Source organism: Lethenteron reissneri, chromosome 68 (genome assembly GCF_015708825.2).
Source record: "Lethenteron reissneri isolate LAM-NWPU_2019-01 chromosome 68, ASM1570882v1, whole genome shotgun sequence".
NCBI classification, from domain to species: domain Eukaryota; kingdom Metazoa; phylum Chordata; class Hyperoartia; order Petromyzontiformes; family Petromyzontidae; genus Lethenteron; species Lethenteron reissneri.
In genome coordinates, this window is record NC_083846.1 from 2,593,639 (window position 1) to 2,620,374 (window position 26,736).

At 55.1% G+C, this 26,736-nt stretch overlaps 1 protein-coding gene across 1 annotated transcript in view; it reads right to left on the reverse strand.

Annotated features, from left to right (window-relative positions):
• Positions 1 to 26,736, reverse strand: part of LOC133360304 (SH3 and multiple ankyrin repeat domains protein 3-like) — a 162,590-nt gene that overhangs the window by 117,527 nt on the left and 18,327 nt on the right. The window contains exon 2 of the mRNA XM_061578949.1: positions 15,119 to 15,242. The gene's annotated coding sequence lies outside the window, so the exon portion shown is untranslated. The remainder of the gene's footprint in view (positions 1 to 15,118; positions 15,243 to 26,736) is intronic.

The following is a 26,736-nucleotide window of genomic DNA, read 5'->3' on the forward strand; positions in this document are numbered from 1 at the left end:
CCTTCTATCTGGCAACAAAACTGACACCTTTTTACAAGGAGTCATGTTTGCATAGACCACAATACCTGCAGTCATAATGCTAACAAAAACACAACTCTGATAATGTGCACTATCCTTGAAGTTGATTAGTCCACACCCGAGACAGCTTTCCTTAGAGCCTAGTCTCACATGGGTTGGACCAGATGACGCCAAAAGGCGCACAACTCAAAGACAATGCACCATCAGAGTATGAGAGCTCGGGGTAAGCATTTACACCATTGGAACCTCATTTGTGTTTTTTGTTTGCATTATGACTGCAGGTATTGTGGTCTATGCAAACATGACTCTTTGTAAAAAAGGTGTCAGTTTTGTTGCCATATAGAAGGATAAAAAAACAATTATCATATTTTTACAGGCAAATGAGGTTCCAATGGTGAAGCTGGTTGTTGTTGTTGTAATCACCAGCGAAATGTCACGGTGTTCGTAAGCGTTGTGGGTTTACTCTACAACGCACGGCCGGTGTGAGTCCTGAACTACGACCTTGCCTCTCTCCTCCGGTTGCCAGAACATTGCTCCCGGGACAGAAGCTCCCTCCTTCACTCAGCTGTCCGGATAATGAAAACTGCCTCCACCCGATGAACGCACCGTCAGCGAAATCACCGTCGAATGCCGAACGGCGCACACACACGCGCGGGACATCTCCTTGTGGGGGAGGAGAACTTGTGAGTCGTTGACCTGCGGTGAACCCAATGATTGTGCCGATTAGATGTCGCCACTAATGTCCGCTGTGGCCGTTGTTCGCAAATGAACCCGATAGAAATCACGACAAAAAAAATATCTAAAAACTGGCACGTTTCGTTCACGTGGCTGCCGGGTGGCGGCGGGTTTAACGACGCGTTGACGTTCACGCGACGTAGAAAAACCTCGATGACGTATAAACACTGGGGAAGAGCGGGGGCGGTAGTCGTCAGAGCGGGAAGAGCGCACTCCGAATCGTTCGAACGAATTCGCGAAACGCCGGCCGCGTACCCGTCGCCACGCTGGCGGCGACGAGGAGGGAGAGCGAGTCAACGAGAGCCGGCGGTTGAGGTCCCCGTTCCCAAGGGAATAGATCACTCATTGGACGTGACCCCCGCTTCGCCCCGAGGGCACAGGTCATCGCAACGGAGTCACGTGACCACGTAACCGCCCCCTCCACCCACCCACCCCCCGGTGACTCTGGGACACGATGCCAACGTCAGGGCAGTGAACCTGTAACCACCCCCACCACCACCACCAACTCCTGCGCTACATTCCTCGTGACCAACCGCGCAGCGCGTCAAGTTTTCAACGAGCGACCCGGGCTGTCGCCAAAATTAGAGTTTTTAACGAAGTGGCCTCGTCGTCGTGTGGAAATTCACAGCGGCCAAATACTCGAAACGCGTGACGTCGATTCTAGACGTGGAGAGACAAACCGGAGGGCCCGGAGATAAATCCACGCGACCACGGGGAGAGAGAGCGACACGCAAACTATAAATATGCGGCAGCAGGCGTCGTCAGGGTCGAGATCGAAGCCACGACCTCCTGCATACCAGGCGAGGTAGTTAACATCTGCGAGCCACCGTGATGATGATGATGATGACAGAAAGAGAGATACACCACCAACTCCAAATATACAGCAGGCTTCGTTAGGGTCGGGATGAAACCCACAATGTCCTGTACCAGGCGAGGTAGTTAACATCTGCGAGCCACCGTGATGATGACAGAGAGAGATACACTACCAACTCCAAATATACAGCAGGCATCGTCAGGGTCGGGATTAAATCCACAATGTCCTGTATTCCAGGCGAGGTAGTTAACATCTCCGAGCCACCGTGATGATGATGATGATGATGACAGAGAGAGATACACCACCAACTCCAAATATACAGCAGGCATCGTCAGGGTCGGGATTAAATCCACAATGTCCTGTATTCCAGGCGAGGTAGTTAACATCTCCGAGCCACCGTGATGATGATGATGATGACAGAGTGAGATACACCACCAACTCCAAATATACAGCAGGCATCGTCAGGGTCGGGATTAAATCCACAATGTCCTGTATTCCAGGCGAGGTAGTTAACATCTCCGAGCCACCGTGATGATGATGATGATGACAGAGAGCGATACACCACAAACTCCAAATATACACCAGGCATCGTCAGGGTCCGGATCCAACCCACGTTGTCCTGTACACCAGGCGAGGTAGTCGACATCTCGCCACCATGGCGCACAATGGCAGCACCACTGTGTGGTTCTGGATCTCGATGCCACTGTCAAGGTCTGCTGCTGATGATGCTGCCACGATGAGAGGGCTTCAGCAGAGAGAGAGAGTTCGTGTGGTGTCGCTGTTCCTACGCTGAAGGAGCGCAGGCCACAGTGGGTTCACCGTACAGGTCTGGAGCGTGGCTTGCAAGGCCACAGTCACACTCCTGCGGCTTTGTGTCTTAAATGTAACCCTACGTATCTCTGTGGGTCTCTATGCATCTCTACGAGTCTCTTGCGTGTCTGCTATAGGTCTCCATGAGCTTGCTATATGGTCCTTAGGTTGGGTCGCATCGCACGCTACTGTGGCTATTTTACTTTTCCCACTCGCGAAAGGGGATTAGCGCATCGTACGAGTACGTCATTGTGCGATCCCGTACCGACGACGCGCAACTACGTGTGTGCGTCAACGGAACGGAATCGGAAGAATAATCGCAAGAAAACGTGAAATAAAATAACTCAATCGGCACCGGGGCTCCCACAAGGCCATGCGGGGAGGGACGTGCGGCAGAGTTTTGGCGCCCCAGCTATCGTAGAGTGGTGGCGGTCGTGTCGCTACAGTTCTCCGCGGTGAGCAAAGATGTACTCTTTGGTTCTTTCGGTAAAGTCACGTAGGTATCAAATAAAACAAATTAAATCACGACGTTTCGGGCGCAAAAACAAGCGTCCGTCATCAGGTGGGACAACCACAGCAAGAAACAATCGCTGAAGCGATGACGGACGCTTGTGTTGCGCCCGAAACGTCGTGATTAAATTTGTTTTATTGTTCTACCCACGTGACTTTACCGAAAGAACCAAAGAGTATGGATCCCTGCAGTCACGGAAACTTCAAATCTAGAACGCAGAGCCGCTTTCACGTGTTCTGACATTCGGCGGTGAAAATGGGATACCCACACACACACACAGACCCACACACACACACCCACACACACCCACACACACACACAGACCCACCCACACACACACCCACACACACCCACACACACACCCACACACACCCAACCCTGCAACTTGCAGGCATCTCGGACACGGGAAAGAAGGTGGGTGGGTGGTGTTGGTGGTTAGACGCGTCTCGCAGAAAAACGATGCCGTCAATTAGAATCTAGGCCGAGGTCGTTCCGCAAGCTGGGGGGGGGGGGAAGGGGGGGCTCCCTAGCCGGTCCGGACTGCCAAACGCGACGTCCTCATGGCGACGAGGTTCCGAGGCACCGTGCCAAGGAGACGGGGCCCCGGGCCCCACGTCCTAAATCGCCTCGAAGTCGTCAACGAGGAAAAGGGTCTCCCGGCGCTAGCGGCCGCGCTGTAACGGTGCTTCGTCTCCATTGTGAGCCGGACCCCCGGGGCCGTAACTCTACGCACCACCCCCGGCCCCCTGGCACCCCATCCCGGGGGCGGGTGCTTCTTTATACTCGTACATGCTCACGCACACATGCACTCTCACGCTCTCACCCACGCACATGCTCGCGCACGCACTCACCCACGCACACGCTCACTCTCTCACGCACACGCTCACTCTCTCACGCACACACTCTCACGCACACACACCCAGGCACACGCTCACGCACTCACACCCAGGCACACGCTCACGCACTCACACACTCACGCACTCTCACGCTCTCACCCACGCTCACGCACGCACTCACTCTCACCCACGCACATGCTCGCGCACGCACTCACCCACGCACATGCTCACGCACTCACTCACTCTCTCACGCACACACTCACTCTCTCACGCACACACACTCTCACGCTCTCACCCACGCACACACACACACGCTCACTCACTCTCTCACGCTCTCACGCACACGCTCACACACACACGCACTCTCACGCTCTCACCCACGCACACGCTCACACTCTCACACACTCTCACCCACGCTCACACTCACTCACTCTCTCACGCACACGCACTCACGCACACGCACTCACGCACACGCTCGCTCACGCACACACGCACGCACGCACACACGCACGCACGCACTCACTCTCACCCACGCACACGCTCGCACTCACCCACGCACACGCTCACACACTCTCCCACGCACACGCTCACACAATCACCCACGCACACGCTCACGCACGCACTCACTCTCTCACGCTCTCACCCACGCACACGCTCACACACTCACCCACACACTCACCCGCGCACGCTCACGCACTCACCCACGCACACGCTCACCCACGCACACGCTCACACACTCACCCACTCACATGCTCACGCACTCACACACACTCTCACGCACTCACACACGCGCTGACGCTCGGCACGCTAACCGCTACACTACCGTCACACACACAAACACACACACACCACCACCACCAACTCCACGAACAGCAAATCACGCCGCTGGGGCGGACGGTTGTGGCCGCGGTGTCTGCAGCGAAGGATTTATCCAAGAAACCTGCGCCGATATTTCACCCGCTGGGGGTGGCGGGGGAGCGGGAGGGTTGAGACGGAGCCAGAAACGGCGACCGCCCGATTGCAATTCCGGCTGCCCGCTACTCCACACACCACACACAACCACCACGGCCATCCATGGGGGAAGGGAGTGTAGGTGGGATGGGGGGGGGGAGCCGAGCCGAGGCCCCCCAAAGCGCGGGGCCCGGGGCTTTCGCCCGCGCACCCACCACCCCCCACGTGATCCTAGAAGAACGGCTCTGATCGTGGTGGCGCTGGACGTTGAGTCCCATTGGGACGTTTACTCTCGGTTCGATTCCCTCCGCTGTGCTTCCAGCGGTTGGGGGGGGGGGGTAAAGGGCCCCCCCCCCACCCACCCCTGAAGTGGTAAAAGGGGATGGGGTATTGATTGCACTAAACTCGCATCAAAGGCAATCCCCCACCGGGGCCCTTAAGATGTAATTTCACAGTTTGGCGAGGCTCTCCGCAGGTCAACCCCGCGAGCAAACAGCGCGGAGGGTGTGAAGATTACACAGAGGGCGGGAGAGGCACGGGGAGAGGCACGGGGAGGGTCACGTGTTGCGTGTGTGCGTGAGATTTCTCCGACGGAGCACATCGGATCGTGTCGTCACCGTCGTCACCGTCACCGCCGCCGTCACGGGCCGGGGTTTGGGAGCCCGACACACGGAAGGGGCCGTCCATAAATGACGTCACGCGATTTTGAACGATTTTTGAACCTCCTCCCTCCCCCCTTCGTCATACGGCGTCACAAAAAGTCAGACCCCCCCCCTTCTCTCAAATATGATGTCACAAAGCTCTGCACACCCCCAAAAAAATATAAAACATGCTTCAAATCGCTTTAAACTATTGTCATTGTAGTGTGTATTTAATGTGGCGCTGCACTCTGACGTTGTAGGAGAAAACATTTATTACAAAGTCTATTTAATTAAGTAGAACGTGTTGTCTATAGTTCATTTAAAGTTGCAGCATTTTGATGTGACGTCACATTTATCAAACACCCCCCCCCCCTCGTCACACGGCGTCACAAAAAGTCAGACCCCCCCCCCTCTCAAATATGACGTCACAAAGCTCTGCCCCCCCCCCAAAAAAAAAATAAACATGCTTCAAATCGCTGTAAACTATTGTCATTGTAGTGCGTATTTAATGTGGCGCTGCACTCTGATGTTGTAGGAGAAAACATTTATTAGAAAGTCTATTTAATTAAGTAGAACGTGCTGTCTATATTTATTTAAAGTTGCACATTTTTACGTGACGTCACATTTCTCAAACACCACCCCCCCCCATCGTCACACATCGTCACAAACGTCTGACCCCCCCGCCCCCCCCCTCCTCAGGTGTGTGACGTCATTTATGGACGACCCCTTGATGGAGCCACCCCTAGTGGGAGCCCTCGAAACAAACGGGCTCTCTGTCTCTGCTGGGAGCAGGCCGCGTTGATCCGCACCGCGCAAGAGAGAGGAATTCGCTTCCACGGGGCTCGGTGGGGCCCATTGATAGGGAGGTTTTACCTGCACGGCGGGGGGTTGGTGGGGGGGGTAGTGTGGGGGGTGGTGGGGGGGGTAGTGTGGGGGGTGGTGGGGGGGTGTGGGGGGTGGTGGGTGGGGGGGTGGGTTACACACCTTTACGTGAGTGCCGCAATTCCCTAGCCCCTGCGACGCTGGCGGCAGAGGTCGCAATCGGGTACCCGATACCAGTACCCTACCCGATACCAGTACCCTACCCGATAACCGTACCCTACCCGATAACCGTACCCTACCCATACCCGGCCGGGTACGGGTAGGCCGTGAGTCACTGGTGAGTAACCGTTTGTCACTCATTTCCCAACGTCTTGTCTCATCTCACAATTCAAGTTCCTAGAATCAACCCACCCGTGCCTGCAACATGGCTTCATCCCAGAGGTCGCAATCGGGTACCTGATACCCGTACCGTACCCGGCCGGGTACGGGTAGGGTACGGGTACGGCCGGGTACGGGTAAGGAATCAAAACCCGTTTGCGACCTCTGGCTGGCCAAGACCCTCAAGAAATCCGCGAGGGACGTCCGCTGCTCACGACACCGAGTCTCTCCCGCCGTTCAAGCGTCTGAATGGGGGGGGAGCGGTGGTGATGGGGGTGGCAGGGGGAGAGTCAAACCTCGCTCAGCTTCCGAGATCCGACGAGATCGCACGCGTCGGATTGTACGGCTGATTTGATGACGATGAGAATAACGACCATCATCATGTTGATGATGACGATGAAAATAGCCATGGTGATGGCAAAACAAGGATTACGATAACGACGACGACGATGATGATGATTACGACGACGATGATTTGAACGATGGCAATAACAACGACGATGATGAATACCGCGACGGTGACGATGATTGCGACGATGACGACGACGACGACCCGGCTGGACGCGTCATCGCCGAGAAGGTAACCGCGAGGCTGCGCCCCCCCCACCCCCCCCCCCAGCCCCCCCCCCCAGCCCCCCCCCCCCCCACAACCCCCCAGCCCCCCCACACAGCCCCCCAGCCCCCCCCCCCCACGCGACCGTCGCCGTGAGACTTTGCCGCCGGTCAACAACAGGAAGGCGGTGACGGGGGAGGGGGTGAAAGGGGGGTGGTGGTGGGGGGGGTAACCATGATGAATGCCATTCCATTGTGTGGACAAAACAATGGGCGCGGGTGGGAGACGGGTGGAGAGGGGAGGGGGGTCAGGACCACTCTCACCACGGCGACAGCCGCACGAGGTGGGGGGAGGGAGGGGAGGGGGGGTATCGGTTGCATTCGAGGGTACGTACGGGCGGAGGGAGCTCCACTCGTGTGTCTGCACGCACGCGCACGAGTTACACGCACACGCACACACGTGGAACACACGCACTCGTAACACGCACACACTTGTAACACGCACACGTGTAACACGCACACACGAGTGACGCACACGCACGTGTAACACGCACGCATGCGGAACACACACGCACGTGTGACGCATACGCACGCACGTGGAACACACACGCACGCACACGTAACACACACGTATCACGCACGCACGTGTAACACGCACGCACGTGTAACACACACGCACACACGAGTGATACACGCACGCGTAACACGCACACACGTGTAACACACAAGCATGCACACGTAAGACACACGCACACGTAACACACATGCACACGTAACACACACGCCCGCGCGTGCAACACACACACACGGTGAGCTACGGCGCTAAGTTGGCATTGCCGACTTGTTAAACTGTGGTGGTGGTGTTGGTGGTGTCTGACGGTGGTGGTGGCGGTGGTGTCTGACGGTGACGGTGGTGTTGGTGGTGTCTGACGGTGGTGGTGGTGGTGGTGATGATGCGGAGAGCCGGTGGCGCAGCGGTTATCGATTCCCGCTCACGGCCACCAAGACCTGTGACAGATCATCCGAGCCGGTCCCGGGCCTCCCCGAGGTCGACTCAGCCTAAAAAAAAAAAGAGAACCTGCTGCTGGCCACCCCCCCCCCCCCACGTGTACCACAGCACTTGCCCCAAAAGTCCGTGAAGGCTATAGGGGGGATCTTTGTCTTTGTGCCGGTGGGGTGCGATAGTCGTCGTAGTGGCCGTGCTGTCTGATGGTGATGGTGATGTTGACTGGATCTAGTATAGATGAGGATGGCTGTAATGGCAGTAATGGTCATAGTAGTGATGATGATGGCAGTGGTGATGATGTTTGTAGAAGTGATATTCATCGCACGGCGCTTTCAAATGCGCTTCTGCGGCCGTCTGGAACGCTCTTCCCTCCGCTATTCGGAAGCCACTGGGAGCTATGATGCACGTTTAAATCATCATCACCTAGACTGACATTTCTTTAGAACTGCTCGTTGCGTTTAGTTCGTTGTCCTTCCCCCGCAACTCCGATTAGCCACGGCCGGCTACGTACGGTGCAAAAGAAGTTCAACGTACACACATATCGCTGGTGACGATAGCTGCAGGAGTGATGGTGGTGGCGGTGACGCCTGTACAAGTGATGGTGATGACAGGTGTAGAGGTGATGGGTGGCGATGGCGTCCGTAGACGTGACGGCAGAAGCGATGGTGGCGGCGGTGGTGACTGCGGTTGAGGTGGTGGCTGCCGTAGTGATCATGATGGCGCTGCCGGTAATGGCAGCTGTATCGACGCCCCGGATGAATCTGGACCCTCACTCCCCACGCCTCCTCCACCTTCTCCTCCTCACGGAGCGTTCCCCAAGTTCCTAGGCCTCACCCGTCACTGGCATCTTCGTAAAAATCACATCCCACCCCCCAAGCCCACCACCTGCACCCCCTGCCCCTGGCCGCAAAACGGCCGTTCGCCCCGGCGGGATGCCGACAGAGCCCGGCCGCGCGCGGCGATAAATCCTCCGCCGCGCGTTCCCGCGTGGCTGAAGAAGCGTCGCCCGCAGAGTTGAACGGCGGGCGTCAGGGTGCTCCAGAGGTCGCAAACGGGTTTTGATTCCTTACCCGTACCCGGCCGCACCAGGGTCGCAAATGGGTACCCGTTCCCTACCCGAAATGAGTGACAAACGGTTACTCACCAGTGACTCACGGCCTACCCGTACCCGTACCCGGCCGCACCAGGGTCGCAAACGGGTACCTGTACCCGTACCCGGCTGGATACGGGTAGCCGGGTATCGGGTAGGGTATGGGTATCGGGTACCCGGTTGCGACCTCTGGGGCGCTCCAACCGGGCCTAACCGCACGCACGTGCGGGACCCACGTGCGGGGTCCCACACGTGCGGCGAGGGGGGGGGGGCACGTGGGAAGGCGTGGGAACACGCGTGAGGAATGCCGCTGGCAAGGCCCACCCGCCCCCCACCCCCCCGAGCCCCCGAGGTTAAACCTCTCGCTCGCTTTAAAAGTCATTCCGTCCGTCCGTCGTTATCCTCCGCAGTCACGGAGTGTCACATGGGGGGTGGGCTCGAGAAAATAAATAAATATTCTCATAAGTTCCATATAAATCAAGTAAAAAAAATAGCAGGTAAGGCCCACTGAGCTATAGAGCTCGTACCTGCAATTTTTTTTTGTATTTATAATGATACCTTTTGCAAATGAGTCAAGTTACTACTGCATTAACCACAATCACAATCATTGCGGTGAACACCACCACGGCTCTGCTAAGAAGACATGGCCATTGGCTGATTGGCCGGAACCAGAGACGGCCTTTAGTTCACCGTCGCCAACATCCGAAGCCTCCGCATCGACGCCACGGGCGGCCGCAGACCCGGCACAAGCCAACGGTGACGGCGGTGACGCCGATCACAACAACGCGGCTTTGACGCCTTGGGATGCCGTCACTACCGCCGCGGTGCAACGGTCACCGGCATCGCGCCGGGCTGGCAATCCACAGGTCCCCCCCCCCCCCCCGGGGTGAGAATCTTAAAGCCACCCACCCACCAACGCACATACGCACCCACACACCCACCCACCCACACACATACGCATCCACCCACCCACGCACCCACCCACCAACCCACACACATACACACCCACCCACCCACGCACCCACCAACCTACCAACCCACACACCCACCCACGCACCGACACACCCACCTACACACTCACCCACCCACGCACCCACCAACCCACCAATCCACACACAGCAGCAGGCGTCGTCAGGGTCGGGATCGAACCCACGACCTCCTGCACACCAGGCGAGGTAGTCAACATTTCCTAGCCACCGTGATGATGATGAGAGAGAGAGACACGCAAACTCCAAATATAAAATAGGCATCGTCAGGGTTCGGGATCGAACCCACGTCCTCCTCTATACCAGGCGAGGTAGAGAACATCTCCTAGCCACCGTGATGATGAGAGAGAGAGAGAGACGCAAACTCCAAATATACAGCAGGCGTTGTCAGGGTCAGGATCGAACCCATGACCTCCTGTACACCAGGCGAGGTAGTCAACATTTCCTAGCCACCGTGATGATGATGAGAGAGAGAGACACGCAAACTCCAAATATACAGCAGCAGGCGTCAGGGTTCGGGATTGAACCCACGATGTCCGCAACCACCGCCGCCACCACCGCCGCCACCGCCAGCACCGCCGCCGCCACCGGCTATGAAATTATAGGAACAATGAAACAACAAAAAAAACCCCACTACCCCCAATTTCCCCCCCCACCCCCGACTACCACCCCCCACCCCCACCACCAACCACGCTGCACGGCCGTCTCAGCAAAACGAGGTCAGAGCCCAGAGCCACGGCGCGGTGTCCCCCGCACACACGCACACACGCACACATGCACATACACGCACGCACACACACACGCACACACGTGCGGTGTCCCCCGCACACACGCACACATGCACACACACGTGCGGTGTCCCCCGCACGCCGCCTCAGCGGGCGGCAGAGGAACGGCGTCGACACGGGGCCGAAATTAACCAGGGCACCCCCCCACACACTCCCACATACACGCACACACACACACGCGCACACACACGCATGCGCACACACACACTTACACATACACGCACTCGCACCCGGCCACACACACACACACGAACACGCACACACACACCCCCCCACACACACACGCCCCCACATACACACACACGCACACACACGCGCACACACACACAGGCACACACACGCGCGCATGGGCTAACCATGGAGCCTGCGTCTTTCTTTTGGGGCGACAAAACCGGGCGATCCATTTACAAATACCCCGCCGCATTCTCAATGACCGCCCGTCCCCCCCCACCTCCCCCGCGGTGATCGCGGTCGACCGGGTAGTGCAGTGGTTAGCGCTACGCCACGCTACGAACCCGGCGACCCGAGTTCGATTCCCGCTCACGGCCAACACCGGTGACCGATTAACGGAACCGGTCTAGGGCCTCCCCCTAGGTAGACTCGGCCTCAAACGAGTTCCCCGGTGCGGCGTGTGAGCATCGCCGCCGGGGAGACAAAGGCGGCCCCCGGGCGTGGTGCTGACCACACACCACCCCGTGCGCCATGCCGGCCTTCATCGGTGCCGTGGTGTGCGGTGCTTTTTCTGCAATATTTTGCTGTCTTTTCTTGGATTTTCTGTTTGCACTTAGTAGCTCTCTCTCTCCTCCCTCTCAAGTAATAAAAATAAAACATTATAAAATAATTCTCACGACGTTTCGGCCACAACGCAAGCAGCCGTCCTCAGGCGTCTCCCCGACAGACCTGGTCTTCACCTGGGGACGGCTGCTTGCGTTGTGGCCGAAACGTCGTGAGAATTATTTTATTATGTTTTATTTTTATTATTTTATTATTTACCTTCCACGTGACTTTACCGAAAGAACCAAGAAGATCACTTTAAGATGTTTTCTTGTTCGCGTTTTTGTTTTCTGTTTGCTGCGGTTGCACCCGATTCAAGAGCCGAATGGCTCACAGGGCTATACCTAATACATGAAACTTGAACTTGAACCAGACAGAGAGAAAGAAGGCCTCCTCCTCCTCCACGGGGCTCCCTCGAGCTGAAGGCCTTCGACCCCCTGGGCAGCAGCAGCGGCGTGAGAGGGGGGGGGCGGGGCAGGGAGGTGGGAAATTGCAAGGGCTGCGCCTCGAAGCGCCACCACGCAACAACCCACGGACGCAACAACGGGGGGCGAGGAGCTGGCGCTGCCCGCGGCACGCCCCGGGCGGCGGGAGGGGGGGTGGTTGTGGGGGGGGGTGGTCGTGGGAGGGGGGGGGGGCACGCCACTTAACCTGATTACGCATCCTTCATCATCGGTCTCTCATCCGACGCCACTCTTCACTGCCAACAGCCCCCACCCCCCAACCCCACCTACACGAACCGCCACTACCACCACCACCGCCACCAACACCACTGCCACCACCACCGCTACCACCACCACCACCGCCACCACCGCCACCACCACCACCGTCACCACCACCACCGTCACCACCACCACCGCCGCCACCACCGCCGCCACCACCGCCGCCACCACCGCCACCACCACCGCCACCACCACCGTCACCACCACCGCCACCACCACCGTCACCACCACCGCCACCACCGCCACCACCGCCACCACCGTCACCAACACCACCGTCACCCCCCACACTTGTCACTAGTCCTCCATCAGCCAGCTCAGCTGAGTGGAGCGAGAGACGGGCCGCTAATTTGATGAGATGCTCTCCTTCCAGGGAGGCTGTGTGGGTGGGGTGGGTGGGTGGGGTGGGTGGGAGTCGTGGGCGCTGGTGACGACGGCGGCGGTGCAGGAGAAGGGGTCGAGTGACACCACGACCACGGAGAGCGAGAGGGAGGAGAGAAAGAGAGTTGAGAGGGAGGAGAGAAAGAGAGTTGAGAGGGAGGAGAGAGAGAGAGTTGAGAGGGAGAGCGAAAGGGGGGGGGGGGAAACACAGCTGTACTGACTCTGGGCACGAACGTTAAAATTAAATTCGAGTTGAACGACGATGAGGGCGACCTCGGTCGGGCATCTTTTCCGCAGACGCGCCGTCTCTCGCTCTCCGGAGTGGTTTTTTTTCGTCGTCGTTTCAGGCTACGGCCTCCAGTAAACCAGGCGAGAGGGAGTTCACATCTCGCCACCGACGGGATCGAACCCACAGCCTCCGTGCGTGACTCTCGAATCGAGAGCCCCGACTCATCGCGCCTGCGATCGGCGCGGTTGGCTACGTACGGCGCGAAAGAAGTTCAACACCCCCCCCCCTCTTCCCCCCCCCCATCATTTCGCCTATCGCGACGGATCGCCGCGCGTCTCCCGCACGTGGGTCAACGAGTGGGCCGACCTCTCGGCCGCCGCCAGGGGAAGCGAATGAGAAGGCGAAATAAAACAACAACAACAACAAAGGGGGAAAGAAAAACACGAAACATTCCAAAGGTGCCAGAGGCCACTTCTGCAGAGCCCTCGAGCCGAGCGGCCGTTTTGATTCGCCGCGTTTGCGCCGCTCCAATAAACTCCCACGCCGCCGCCGCCGCCACCGCCGCTTTAGAATCGGAGCGCTGTGCGCGACGCGCACGGTGGCCCGGAGATGTTAACTACCTCGCCTGGTGCGCGGGAGGTCGTGGGTTCCATCCCGACCCCGACGCCTGCTGCTGCTGTATATTTGGAGTTTGCATCTCTTATCATCATCACGGTGGCTCGGAGATGTTAACTACCTCGCCTGGTACGCGGGAGGTCGTGGGTTCCATCCCGACCCTGACGCCTTCTGCTGTATATTTGGAGTTTGCATTTTCTCTCTCCACGTGACGAGATGTTAACTACCTCACCTGGTATGCAGGAGGTTGTAGGTTCCATCCCGACCCTGATGCCTGCTGCTGTATATTTGGAGTTTGCGTCTATCATCATCATCATCATCACGGTGGCTATGAGATGTTAACTACCTCGCCTGGCACGCAGGAAGTCGTGGGTTCCATCCTGAGTTTGCTTCCTCCAGATCCTCCCCATTCAGGATCAACGTCACGCGTTTTAGCGTATGTGGCTGCTGCTATGAATGACCACGTGATGATCCCACTTCGTTGCGCTATCATTTGTGGCCGGGTCGCTTCTGACACAAAGACCTGCGTAGCTCAGTGGGGCCTTGCCTGAAAAGAAACATCCATAGTAGAGGCTGTGTCGTGAAAACGCGTAAATATATAAATGTTGTGTCGCTAAAACCCACCACCACCCGACACGGCCAACTAGTGAGGGTTGTCACGTAAACGGAACGTGGCCAATTCGTCACTAGTACAGCATTAGTGTATAGTGTAGTGTATAGTGTAGTGTATAGTGTAGTGTATAGTGTAGTATATAGTGTAGTGTGTAGTGTAGTGAATAGTGTAGTCTATAATGTAGTGTATAGTGTAGTGTACAGTAATGTAGTGTATAGTAGTGTATATTGTAGTGTATAGTGTATATTGTAGTGTATATTGTAGTGTATAGTGTAGTGTGTAGTGTAGTGTATAGTGTAGTGTATAGTGTAGTGTGTAGTGTAGTGTATAGTGTAGTGTATAGTGTAGTGTGTAGTGTATAGTGTAGTGAGTAGTGTAGTGTACAGTAGTGTAGTGAATAGTGTAGTATACTAGTACAGCACCACCGGTTGCGCGTTGGAGAGCCAAGCCACAACATTCACAATCCGAGTACGACGTTTCGCCAGAAATTACAACCAGCTTCATCAGGCGACCGCCCTTACCAATTGGCTGTGTCGGGTGGTGCCGGGTTTAACATTTATAAACGTACGCGATCTAACCCAAGAAAGAAAAAACCTCGATTATGGATGACATTGCTCGCGAAAGCCTCCGACCACGTGTTAAACTAACAAATAAAAAAAGTTTATAGCAGCAGCATAGTTTTGTAGGCTTCCGCTGTTTGCTCATCGTCACAAGGCTGAGGATGAATCAGAGTGTCTGATGGGGGGGGGGGGGGGGGGCGTGGTGGGGGGGGGGGGCGTGGGGGGGGAGCTGTGGGGGGGGGGGGTTGGAATGATGAACTCGACGCGAATCGCAGCGAGCGTCTCTTACCCACAACGGCGCAGGATTCCGGTGTCTGCTGGGGCAGGCGGTGGCAGTCCACGGTGTTTTCGTTTCCCCGTTGAGCCGGCGGGCGCGTGGGCGATGCGATGCGACGTGAATCCGGCGAATGCCCCTGGCGAACGACACACGTGATCGCGCGTTGATGCCACGCGGGTGCCGAATATTTTTTTTTGGTTAAATAACAAGCCGTGGATATTTCCTGAAGAAGTGCATTGTGGTTCCCCATCGCCCCAGGTAAAATGTGACCGACTCGCACCTACATACGGTGCGGAAAAAGTTCAACGTACGTACGTAGACTCACACAGATACCCATAGACTCACACAGAGACCCATAGACTCGTACAGAGACCCACAGACTCCCTCTCTCGGACGCTTCCACTTTGGCGACGGACAAATGTTACTTTGAATCTGCCCTGTCGCTTCGGGTGGCTTCGGGTGGCTTCGTACCCCGCGATGGTGAAAGGGTTAAAGGCTGCCGGGCCAGAGCTGCCGTGTCGATCTCACGGCATTCCCAGCTTCCTCTCAGCGAGCCGACTGCTCGCCAAGAGGCGCACAATGAGAGCCACTGTGTGGCCAGGCGGGCAGGCGGGCAGGCGAGTGGGCAAGAGGGTGAGTGGGCAAGAGGGTGAGTGGGCGAGTGGGCAAGAGAGGGTGAGTGGGGAAGAGAGGGCGAGTGAGCAAACGAGCGTTGTGTGCAAGCGACTGCGGGCATGCGTGTGTGAGACGGAGGGCGAGAGAACGAGCGATCGAGCGGGCGAGCGGGCGGGCGAGCAGGGGTAGAGCGAGGGAGGATGAGCGAGGGAGCGAGCGGATGAGTGAAGGTGGGCGAGAGCGAGCGGGCAGGGAAGGAGGATGAGGGTTCGAGCGAGCGAGCGGGCGGGCGAGCGGGTAAGATGGCCGAGTTGGCAAGCGAGCGGTTTGGGCGAGCGAAAGGGCTGACGGTTCCCGCACGAGGGGGCTGCAGGGGGTCAGCGAGCAACAGAGCGTGCTGGCGGGCAGGGAAGTATGAGGATGAGGAGGGGGGGTCACGGGCGCGAGTGGGCAGAGGGTGGTCGCCGCGGGGTGGAGGGGCTAGGTGGACGCTCATTCGAATGATAGGGCGAGCATCGGAGAGCGAGGAGTGAGCGGGCGAGCGGGCAGATGTGTAAAACTTTAAATCGTTTTTTTTTATTTTAACCGGTGAGGTCTACTGGAGCTGTACAGATCTTTATCAGAAGCGACCTGGCGATCGCAAATGATGACTCAACGAGAAGTGGTTTATCGTCATCGCGTGGAAAGTGATATCAGGCAAATAACTCTGAAACGATTCTAAACGTGGAGGAGAAAAAAAAACGGAGGACCCGGAGAAAAATCCACGCGACCACAGGGAAAACACGTAAACTCCAACTATACAGCAGCAGCAGGCGTCAGGGTCGGGATCGAACCCACGACCTCCTGTATACCAGGCGAGGTAGTCAACATCTCCTAGCCGCCGAACATGCGAATGACTTTGGTGATTGAGACGGTAAATGCTTCCGGTGGAAGTATCTTCTGACTAATCACGGTACCGTCGTGTTTAAAGTAAAAATCTCACAATTATCTGACAGTTTAAGATGATTTCACATCATTGCATTCAGTGCGTCTACGACGCAAGTCACCTGACACGAAACTGCACTTTCGAATCCGAAGGCACGAAATAAAATGCCGAGACCGAGCCGATGTGACGAGCCACGTTGAGAAAGAAAAGAGGTTCTCCAAAAGACGAAACCTCCTACTCTTAGTTTCTTCGGTAAAGTCACGTAGGTAAAAAATGTAAATTAAAATGAATAAAAATAAAATAATAATAAATCACGACGTTTCGGAGGCAACACAAGTCTCCGTCATCAGGTGGGACCGCCACAGCCAGATTTGCTGCATCAAGTGGCCTCACTTGATACAGCAAATCTGCTGTATATTTGGAAAAAACTAAGAGTATGAATCCTTGCAGTCACGAAAGCTTCAAATCTAGAATGAAACCTCCTCTTCGTGATCAACTGCGGAGCGGAACGCCGTTCGCTGTATGAAAACGTTTCTTCGGAAGACCGCACGGCGAGAAAATGACATCGGGACGAACAAAACTAAATAACAACCGCCCCCGCCCCGCGCTTTGTTTTCTTTACTCGAACAAGATAATAAAATCGATTAAAATGCGGGAGCCGTTTTGTCAAGCCGCGGGCGATAAATCGGAGGCCGTTTTTAATCAGCCGCAGCGAGAGAGACGGGGGGGTTTCATTTTTGCGAAGCCCAGAGTGGCACGGCTAGCGACACACACACACACACCGTCCACACTCGCCATCCCCAGGAAGCACGGAGCTTCGGGGCTAACGTCAGGGTCAACGTCGTGGCCAACGTCAAGACCCAACGTTGGGGCCCAAAGTCGGGGCCCAACTTTGGAAAAAGTTTGGGGCCAAGTTTGGGGCCAAGTTTGGGGCCATTTTTGTGGCCAAGTTTGAGGCCAAATTTGGGGCCAAGTTTGTGGCCAAGTTTGGGGCCATATTTGGGGCCAAGTTTTGGGGCCAAGTTTGTGGCCAAGTTTGGGGCCAAGTTTGTAGCCACGTTAGGGGCAATTTTGGGCCAAAATGTAGGCCGAGCTAGGGTCACTGAGAGGTTTTTGGCCCACGAGCGAGTGCTCCCACGTGGCGTGTACGATGCCGAAGGGCCGTGAGTGAGGCCTATGGCTCCGTCGTGTGAGAGATACTGACCCACCCCCCCACCCCCCAGCAGCTGTTTTAAACGGCGGAAAACTGACGTGGGAAGGGACGTAACGTGTGGTCGCCCGAGTCTTCCGCCTGTCGAACGAAACATTCCAAAGGTGCCCAGAGGCCACTTCTGCAGAGCCCTCGAGCCGGGCGGCCGTTGTGATTCGCCGCGTTTGCGCCGCTCGAATAAACTCCCGCCGCCACTTTAGAATCGGCGCGCACGGTGGCTAGGAGATGTTAACCACCTCGCCTGGTACGCGGGAGGTCGTGGGATCGATCCCGACCCTGATGCCTGCAGTATATTTGGAGTTTGCATCTCTCATCATCATCACGGTGGCTAGGAGATGTTGACTACATCGCCTGGTGCACGGGAAGTCGTGGGTTCGATCCTGACCCTGACGACGCCTGCTGCTGCTGTATGTTTGGAGTTTGCGTCTCTCATCATCGTCACGGTGGCTAGGAGATGTTAATTACCTTGCCTGGTGCACAGGAAGTCGTGGGTTCGATCCCAACCCTGACGCCTGACAGTAGTGCAATGGTAAACAAGTCGTCCAAACGCAGACAAATACAACACTCAACCATCCCCATCCTACCGTCACGATCTACGCCCTCCGTACCGCACGCGGTCCGCACGACGACGACGACGATGACGATGATGACGACGACGAGGAGCGAGCGGAGGAGCCGCGAGACGTGAACGGGGGGGGAGGCGAGGGAGCCGACGGCCGTGCCACGGTCGGTGCCGCGCCGAGGGGTCCGAGGGCGTCACCTCGAAGCGGCGAATGTCGTTAAACTGGGTCACGCGGCCGCGGCGGGGGCAAGGGAAGGGTGAACGATTGCCCTCTGACATCTCCACCCCTGCCCCCCCCCTCACCCTCGAGCGAGCACCTCGTGGATGAAACACCGGCAAAGGGAAGACAAAGGTGGCCGGGCGCGGCGCTGAGCAGACCGCCCGTTCGTTGCGCGGTGCCGGCCTCACTCGCGAACAGCGCTTGGCCTCAACGTTAATGACGACACGGGGGGATTCTTCGTCTTTTGTAAGTGCGCACGCGCGCGCACACATGCCCACACATACACGCGCACACACACAAACGCGTGGGGAGCGGTAGTGTAGCGGTTAGCGCTACGCTGGGCTATGAACCTTGCGACCTGGGTTCGATTCCCGTTCACTGCCAACATCAGTGACGATTATCTGAACCGGTCCCGGGCCTCCCCTAGGTCGACTCAGCCTCAAATGAGTACCTGGTGCGGTGTGTAAACATCGCCACTGGGGAGACAAAGGCGGTCGGGCGTGGTGCTGGCCACCCACACCCTCGTGTACCGTTCCGGCCTTCATAGGTGCTCGCTAACAGCACTTGTCCCTACAGTCTGTTAAGGCTATACGGGGGATCTTTGTGTGTGTGGGCATGGTGTAGTAGTGGGGGAGCGGTGGTGTAGCGGTTAGCGCGCTGCGCCACGAACCCGCCGACCCGCACGGCCGACACCAAGCGACGATTGTTTGAACCGGTCCTGGGCCCTCCCCTAGGTCGACTCAGCCTCAAATCAGTACCTGGTGCGGTGCGTAACAACATCGCCACTGGGGAGACAAAGGCGGCCCGGGCGTGGTGCTGGACACCCACCCCCACCACGTGCTGCTGCTCGCGGAGAGAGCACGTGCCCCAGCAGTCCGTGTGGGCTGTACGACGGCGAGCGAGGGATCTTTGCCTCCGTGTGTAAATATAGATGGGTCGAGTTCCTCCCGTGTCCTTCACAATTGATTTCCTGCACGAGTTGATGAGTCTCACAGCGCCGGGTCCCACGGGGGTCCCCCCCCACCCCCCAGCCCCCCGGCCCCGCGACCCCATGGCAGACAATCCACGGCCGCGCGCCCAGTGCCGGACCAAGCGAGTGCGGGGCCCTGTAGCGTACGTTATAAAGGGGCCCTAAATAAAATAAAAAAACACGTAAATTAAAACAGTAATTTTTTACTTGCACGGTAAAGTAATTGTATTTTTTCATTCGCTACACAGCCCAGACAACACGACAAATCGCTAACCTTAAACGCCCGGTCGTTCGTAAAAGCTGAAGGTGGTATAGTACTATAGTAATAGAGCAAGTGCAGAATCACTGAACCGGAATTGATAGCTTGGAAGCATTTAATTCTAAATGTGGAGGGGGGGGGGGGGAAGAGCGGGGGGAAGCCGGAGAAAAATCCACGCGGCCACGGGGAGACAGAGAGAGAGAGACACGCAAACTCCAAATATACAGCAGCAGGCTTCGTCAGGGTCGGGATCGAACCCACAACCTCCTCCATACCAGGCGAGGTTGTTAACATCTCCCAGCCACTGTGATGATGAGAGAGACTTGCAAACTCCAAATATACAGCAGCAGGCTTCGTCAGGGTCGGGATCGAACCCACAACCTCCTCCATACCAGGCGAGGTTGTTAACATCTCCCAGCCACCGTGGCCTCCTGTGTTAGTTAAAGCCACCAATATTCACTCTCACCTTGGAGAGACCCGCTCGTTCAAGTGACCTACATTCACCATCATGAAAATGTTTCACGACAGTCACTCACCCATGCCCCTCCCCTCTCCCCCACCACCGGTTTTCTCAAAAAGAGCAAAAAAACATCCTCGGAAAGAACTTTGGGCCGAACATTCACCGAAATCTGGGCCCTCCCGAGATAACGCGTCCTGACAAGCAGCGAGGCTTCTGTGGGTAAATCGACGAAGACGACAACGACGAAAACGACGACGACGAACAATTATCCTGCAATTATGTAACACGCCGTGGCAATTCACCCACAGCATTTACAATTTGGGTAGCGCGACACTTCGCTGGCGATTACAACAACCGGCTTATGGAAGCTCGTTCGTAAGTGCGGGGTGTTCGTAAGTGCGGTGGTGTTCGTAAGTGCGGTATTTCATCTAAATGTTGAAGGGGGAAACCCAGAGGACCCGGAGAAAAAGCCACACGACCATGGGAAGAGAGACTCGCACATTCTTAATATACAGCAGCAGGCATCAGGGTTGGGATCGAACCCACGACCTCCTGCGTACCAGGCGAAATAGTTAAGATCTCCTAGCCACCATGATGATGAGAGACGCAAACTCCAAATAAACAGCAGACGTCATGGACGGAATCAAACCCACGACCTCCTGCGTACCAGGCGAAATAGTTAAGATCTCCTAGCCACCATGATGATGAGAGACGCAAACTCCAAATAAACAGCAGACGTCATGGACGGAATCAAACCCACGACCTCCTGCGTACCAGGCGAAGTAGTTAACATCTCCTAGCCACCATGATGATGAGAGACGCAAACTCCAAATATACAGCAGCAGACGTTAGGGTCAGGATCGAATCCACGACCTCCTGTGTACCAAGCGAGGTAGTTAACATCTCCTAGCCACCGTGATGATGATGAGAGACGCCAACTCTAAATATACAGCAGCAGGCGTCAGGGTTGGGATCGTACCCACGACCTCCTGTGTACCCGGCGAGGTAGTTAACATCTCCTAGCCACCGCGATGATGATGAGAGACGCAAACTTCAAATATACAGCAGCAGGCGTCAGGGTTGGGATCGTACCCACGACCTCCTGTGTACCAGGCGCGGCAGTTAACATCTCGTCACCACGGGCACCTGAAAAACTAAAGCGAAGTGGGTTTTGAGCCTGGCTAGCCCTTGGATGAATACCAGGTGTAATTTTCGATTTAAAGCTTTCGTGACTGCAGGGATTCATCTTCTTGGTTCTTTCGTTAAAGTCACGTAGAAGGAAAATAATAAAATAATAAAAATAAAACAAAATAAAATTATTCTCACGACGTTTCGTCGTTTCGACGTTTCGTCGTGAGAATTCTTTTATCGTGTTTTGTTTTTTGTTATTTATCATTTTCCTTCTACGTGACTTTACCAAAAGAACCAAGAAGATGAATACCAGGTGTCCCTCAGTCCCGCACCGCAAGATGGATGGGGGCCAGCAAGCGTCAGAACACAGCAATGGACTTGTTAATCCATCCGTGCTGAGCTTTGCATGATATTCACATCTCTGGGTGCCCCCCCCCAGGAATCTCTTGAGAGAGAGAACAAGTATATTATTCTTTGGTTCTTTCGGTAAAGTGACATATAAAGATAAAATAATAAATTAAATAATAGCATACTACGACGTTTCGATTGCAACACAAGCAATCATCATCAGGTATAATGAAATAGCGACACAAAATCTAACCAGAAAACCACAGACAGACATATAAGCAGACAGATATCACCAAGATACATAGAGAGAGAGTAACACAGGTACAGAGAGGGGTGATCGTCTCTGTGGGGTGGCCTTAAATAGACAGAGGGGGGCGGAGGCAGAGTGAGGGAGGGGTTAGAGAAAAAATGTACATGTCAATGAGTACGAAGAGACGCGTAGTAAAGTACGCAGGCTTAGAGGGAGAAAGAACACACTAAATTACCGAAAGAACCAAAGAATAATTCGTGCAGTCACGAAAGCTCCAAAATTAAGAAAGAACAAGTATAACCCGTAAAAACAAAGTTTTTCATTATAAATCTTTTATATGCGTGGCGGCTAGAGTCCTCTCGTCCTCTGGCTTGAGATGGCTGCCACCTATGGGTCAGATGATTGCATGGCAGCATTAAGCAATTGGTAATTAAATGTAATATTTTTGTCCTAAAAAGTGTAAAATTTTGGAGAAAAAAAATTTCACGAACATTAATTGTCACGCACAACGAGTCTGTGTGGAAAATGTCAGCTCGATTGGATCACGGGAAGTGGGTTAAAAAACGACCGAAAGATTTGCACGGTCCTAAGCAAGCAAGCAAGTGAACTTAATATAAAGGCTTTAAAAAGAAGCGATTCTTGAGACTCAAATGACGCTCTCGTGAGCAAAGGAGGTCAAGCGTGCGGGGGGGGGGGGGCTTTATGACCACAGCGGCTATTTGGAACACGGCATTTTTATCCTGAAATCTGTTTGGGTTTTTGATGATAATTTCATTGACGGAAAACTGTATTTTAATATTTTTAGATATTTTTTAAATGTTTTTATACGTATATTTTTTAGATATTTTTATTTAAAATATTTTTGAATGTGCATTTTTGTATATTGTACATTTTAATATTTAGAATATTTTTTCATTACAAATTTTTGTAAAAATATTTTTTTAAATATATTTTTATTTTAATATATTTTTTCTATATTTATATATATATAAAAATGTGTTGAGCCACCCAACCGTACTTAACGGTACTCACAACGGCCCAGCCGCTCGCCCGCCAGACTCTCTTAATTATTAACATCCCTTCCGGCGTGGGACCACGTGCACACGCACGCACATGCACACGAGCGTCACGTGTGCATGCGAGCATCGCACGCGTGCGCACACACCAGCATCGCGCCAGCAACCCCTAGCTCGTACACTCGCGCTCACGCAAGCAAGGACGCGTGCGCACGCTCATGACAAAGGCAAAGATTCCCCAGCATAGCCTGAACAGACAGTTGGGGGGGGGGGCGGGGGACAAGTGCTGTTAGCGAGTAGCAGCTATGCACTCGCACAAAGACGATCACGAGCAGACATCCACGCGCAAAAGCGGGCACGCGCACACACACGGACGCTGGCATTCCATCTCATCCTTGCCGCCCCACTAGCGAGGGTTCTGCAGAGTTAGTATCGTTACGTTGGAACATGCGCGGGGCCGCGGTATTAACCGGGGCGGCCGCCAGATTCGAACCCGCGCACCTCTGCGACGGCAGGCGGAGAAGAGAGGCGTCGTGAGAATTGTATTTTATTATGTTTTATTTTTATTATTTTATTATTTCCCTTCTACGTGACTTTACCGAAGGAACCAAGAAGAAGTATAGCACCTATGAAGGCCGGCACGGTACACGAGGGGGGGGGGGGGGTGGCCAGCAACACGCCCGGCCGCCTTTGTCTCCCTAGCAGCGACATTTACACACCGCAACCAGGTACTCATTGTCAGCCTGAGTCGACCTAGGGGAGGCCCAGAACCGGTTCAGATAATCGTCACCGGTGTTGGCCGTGAGCGGGAATCGAACCCGGGGCCTCCGCGTTCGTAGCGGTGGCGTGCTAACCGCTGCACCACCGCTCCCCACACACACGCACGCAAGCGTGAGATTTAAAAAAATATTTTTTTTTTGTTAAGCAGTAGTAGTTCAGTAAGGACCGAGGATTTTAAAAATGCATGCTAAAAGGTTTCCGCGAAATTTTGATAAAAATGTCAAATGTGTCGGACGGTTTCCGACGGCTCGCCGAGCTGAACGCCGCGGAAGATCCACAGGGGGCCAGGGGCACGCGGCACGGCCTGGGGTGAGGAGGAGGAGGTGGTGAGGAGGAGGAGGGGTGAGGAGGAGGGGTGAGGAGGTGGTGAGGAGGTGGTGAGGAGGAGGGGTGAGGAGGTGGTGAGGAGGAGGGGTGAGGAGGAGGAGGTGGTGAGGAGGTGGTGAGGAGGAGGAGGTGGTGAGGAGGAGGAGGGGTGAGGAGGAGGGGTACACTCCGAACCACCAACACCGCTGACGATTATCTGAAGCGGTCCTGGGCCTCCCCTAGGTCGACTCAGCTGCTGCACTGCTGCGATTTTGGACGATTTTTGACGCTCCCCCCTCGTCACACGGCGTCACAAAAAGTCAGACCCCCCCCCTCAAATATGACGTCACAAAGCTCTGCCCTCCCCCCCCCCCCAAAACCATATTTCCATTTTGAAAATAAAACATGCTTCAAATCTCTTTAAATTATTGTCATTGTAGTGCGTATTTAATGTGGCGCTGCGCTCTGATGTTGTAGGAGAAAACATTTATTAAAAAGGAGGCGTTGGAAAGCTGAAATTTAGCATAAAATTTCATGTGAAAATATTCAACGTCTAACTAAAACTGCAGATGTTCAGAACATTATATTGAAATTCTCTTATAATTATCATACATTAATAGTAATTACAACTATAAAAAAAAACTTGAAACTTTGTAGTAGAACGAAGCAAAATGGAGAGTACAATGAATACAATCACGTATTCAAACCACGGAATGAAAAGCCCTGGTAGAATCATTAAAATTAAAATGTTGATTAAATAAATTTATGCTTCTCCATTCTCCGATGGAGAAGCAAAATGCTCCTTCATGGAATAAAAGGTGACCTTAGTACATTTAAATAATAAAATAGTTAATAATGTTATAACAATTCTAATTAATTAAGCAGAACGTGTTGTTTATATTTAAAGTTGCGCATTTTGATGTGACGTCACATTTCTCACCCCCCCCTCCTCGTCACACATCGTCACAAATGTCTGACCCCCCCCCCCCCTAGGTGCGTGTCGTCATTTATGGACGGCCCCAGAGCTCCGAAAGGAAAAATTGAAGGATGGGTGGGTGAGTGGGCGAGTGAGTGTGTGGGTGGGTGAGTGTGTGGGTGGGTGGGTGAGTGTGTGGGTGGGTGAGTGGGCTAGTGAGTGAGTGTGTGGGTGGGCGAGTGAGTGTGTGTGTGGGTGGGTGAGTGAGTGAGTGTGTGGGTGGGTGAGTGAGTGTGTGGGTGGGTGAGTGGGCTAGTGAGTGTGTGGGTGGGTGAGTGGTCTAGTGAGTGAGTGGGTGGGTGAGTGGGCAAGTGAGTGTGTGGGTGGGTGAGTGGTCTAGTGAGTGAGTGGGTGGGTGAGTGGGCAAGTGAGTGTGTGGGTGGGTGAGTGGTCTAGTGTGTGAGTGTGTGGGTGGGCGAGTAGGTTATAAGTTGGTTGACTGGGTGGGTTGATATTTGAGTTGATGGGTGAGTAGAGTGAGCAGGGTGAACCCAGTGGTGGCGGTGGCTGTGGTGCCTATAGTGGTAGTGGCTGTGATGTTGGTGGCTATCGTGGTGGCTATAGTGGTGGTGGCCGTAGTGGTGGCTATATTGGTGGCTGTAGTGGTGGTGGTGGTGGCTGTAGTGGTGGTGGCTGCTGTGGCTGCTGTGGCGGCGGTGCAGGACACAGCTGCAGGAAGCAGATAACCGCGGTCCGGAATCAAAGGCAGCCATCGCTTTCCTCTCCGGGGATCTCCCCCTCAGTCCCCTCCCCGAGTGGAGCTCTCTGCGGCGCGGCCGCAAAACCGCAAACCGCCAAACCACGGACCACCAAATTGCCAAACCGCCAAACTGCCAAACCGCCAAATCACCGATCACCAAACTGCCAAACCGCCAAACCACGGACCACCATATTGCCAAACCACGGACCACCAAATTGCCAATCCACCAAACTGTCAAACCACGGACCACCAAATTGCCAAACCGCCAAACTGCCAAACCACCGATCACCAAACCGCCAAACCACGGACCGTCAAACTGCCAAACCACCGATCACCAAACTGCCAAACCGCCAAACTGCCATACCACCGATCACCAAACTGCCAAACCACCAAACTGCCAAACCGCCAAACCACGGACCGCCAAACTGCCAAACCACCGATCACCAAACTGCCAAACCGCCAAACTGCCATACCACCGATCACCAAACTGCCAAACCACCAAACTGCCAAACCGCCAAACCACGGACCGCCAAACTGCCAAACCACCGATCACCAAACCGCCAAACGGCCCAGCTCAGCCTCGCGCGAGCGGGGCCCGGCGTCCGGTCCGACCGGAGAGTCGGCTCACCGTCGCTGCGTCGAGTCGGGGGGGGGGGGGGGGGGGGGGGGGGGCGCCGTCGGGAATGGTTTTCGGGTTTTCTTGGAGAAGCTCCCGGCGCGTGGGGCGAAACGTCGGACACCGCGCCCGACGACGCGCGTCTGCAACCCGAAGGACACATCAGAGATGCAGGGACAAAGATCCCTCACCCCCCCCGTGTAGCCTGAACAGACTGTAGGGGCAAGTGCTGTTAGCGAGTAGCACCTATGAAGGGCGGTACACGACAGGGTGGTTGTGGCCAGCA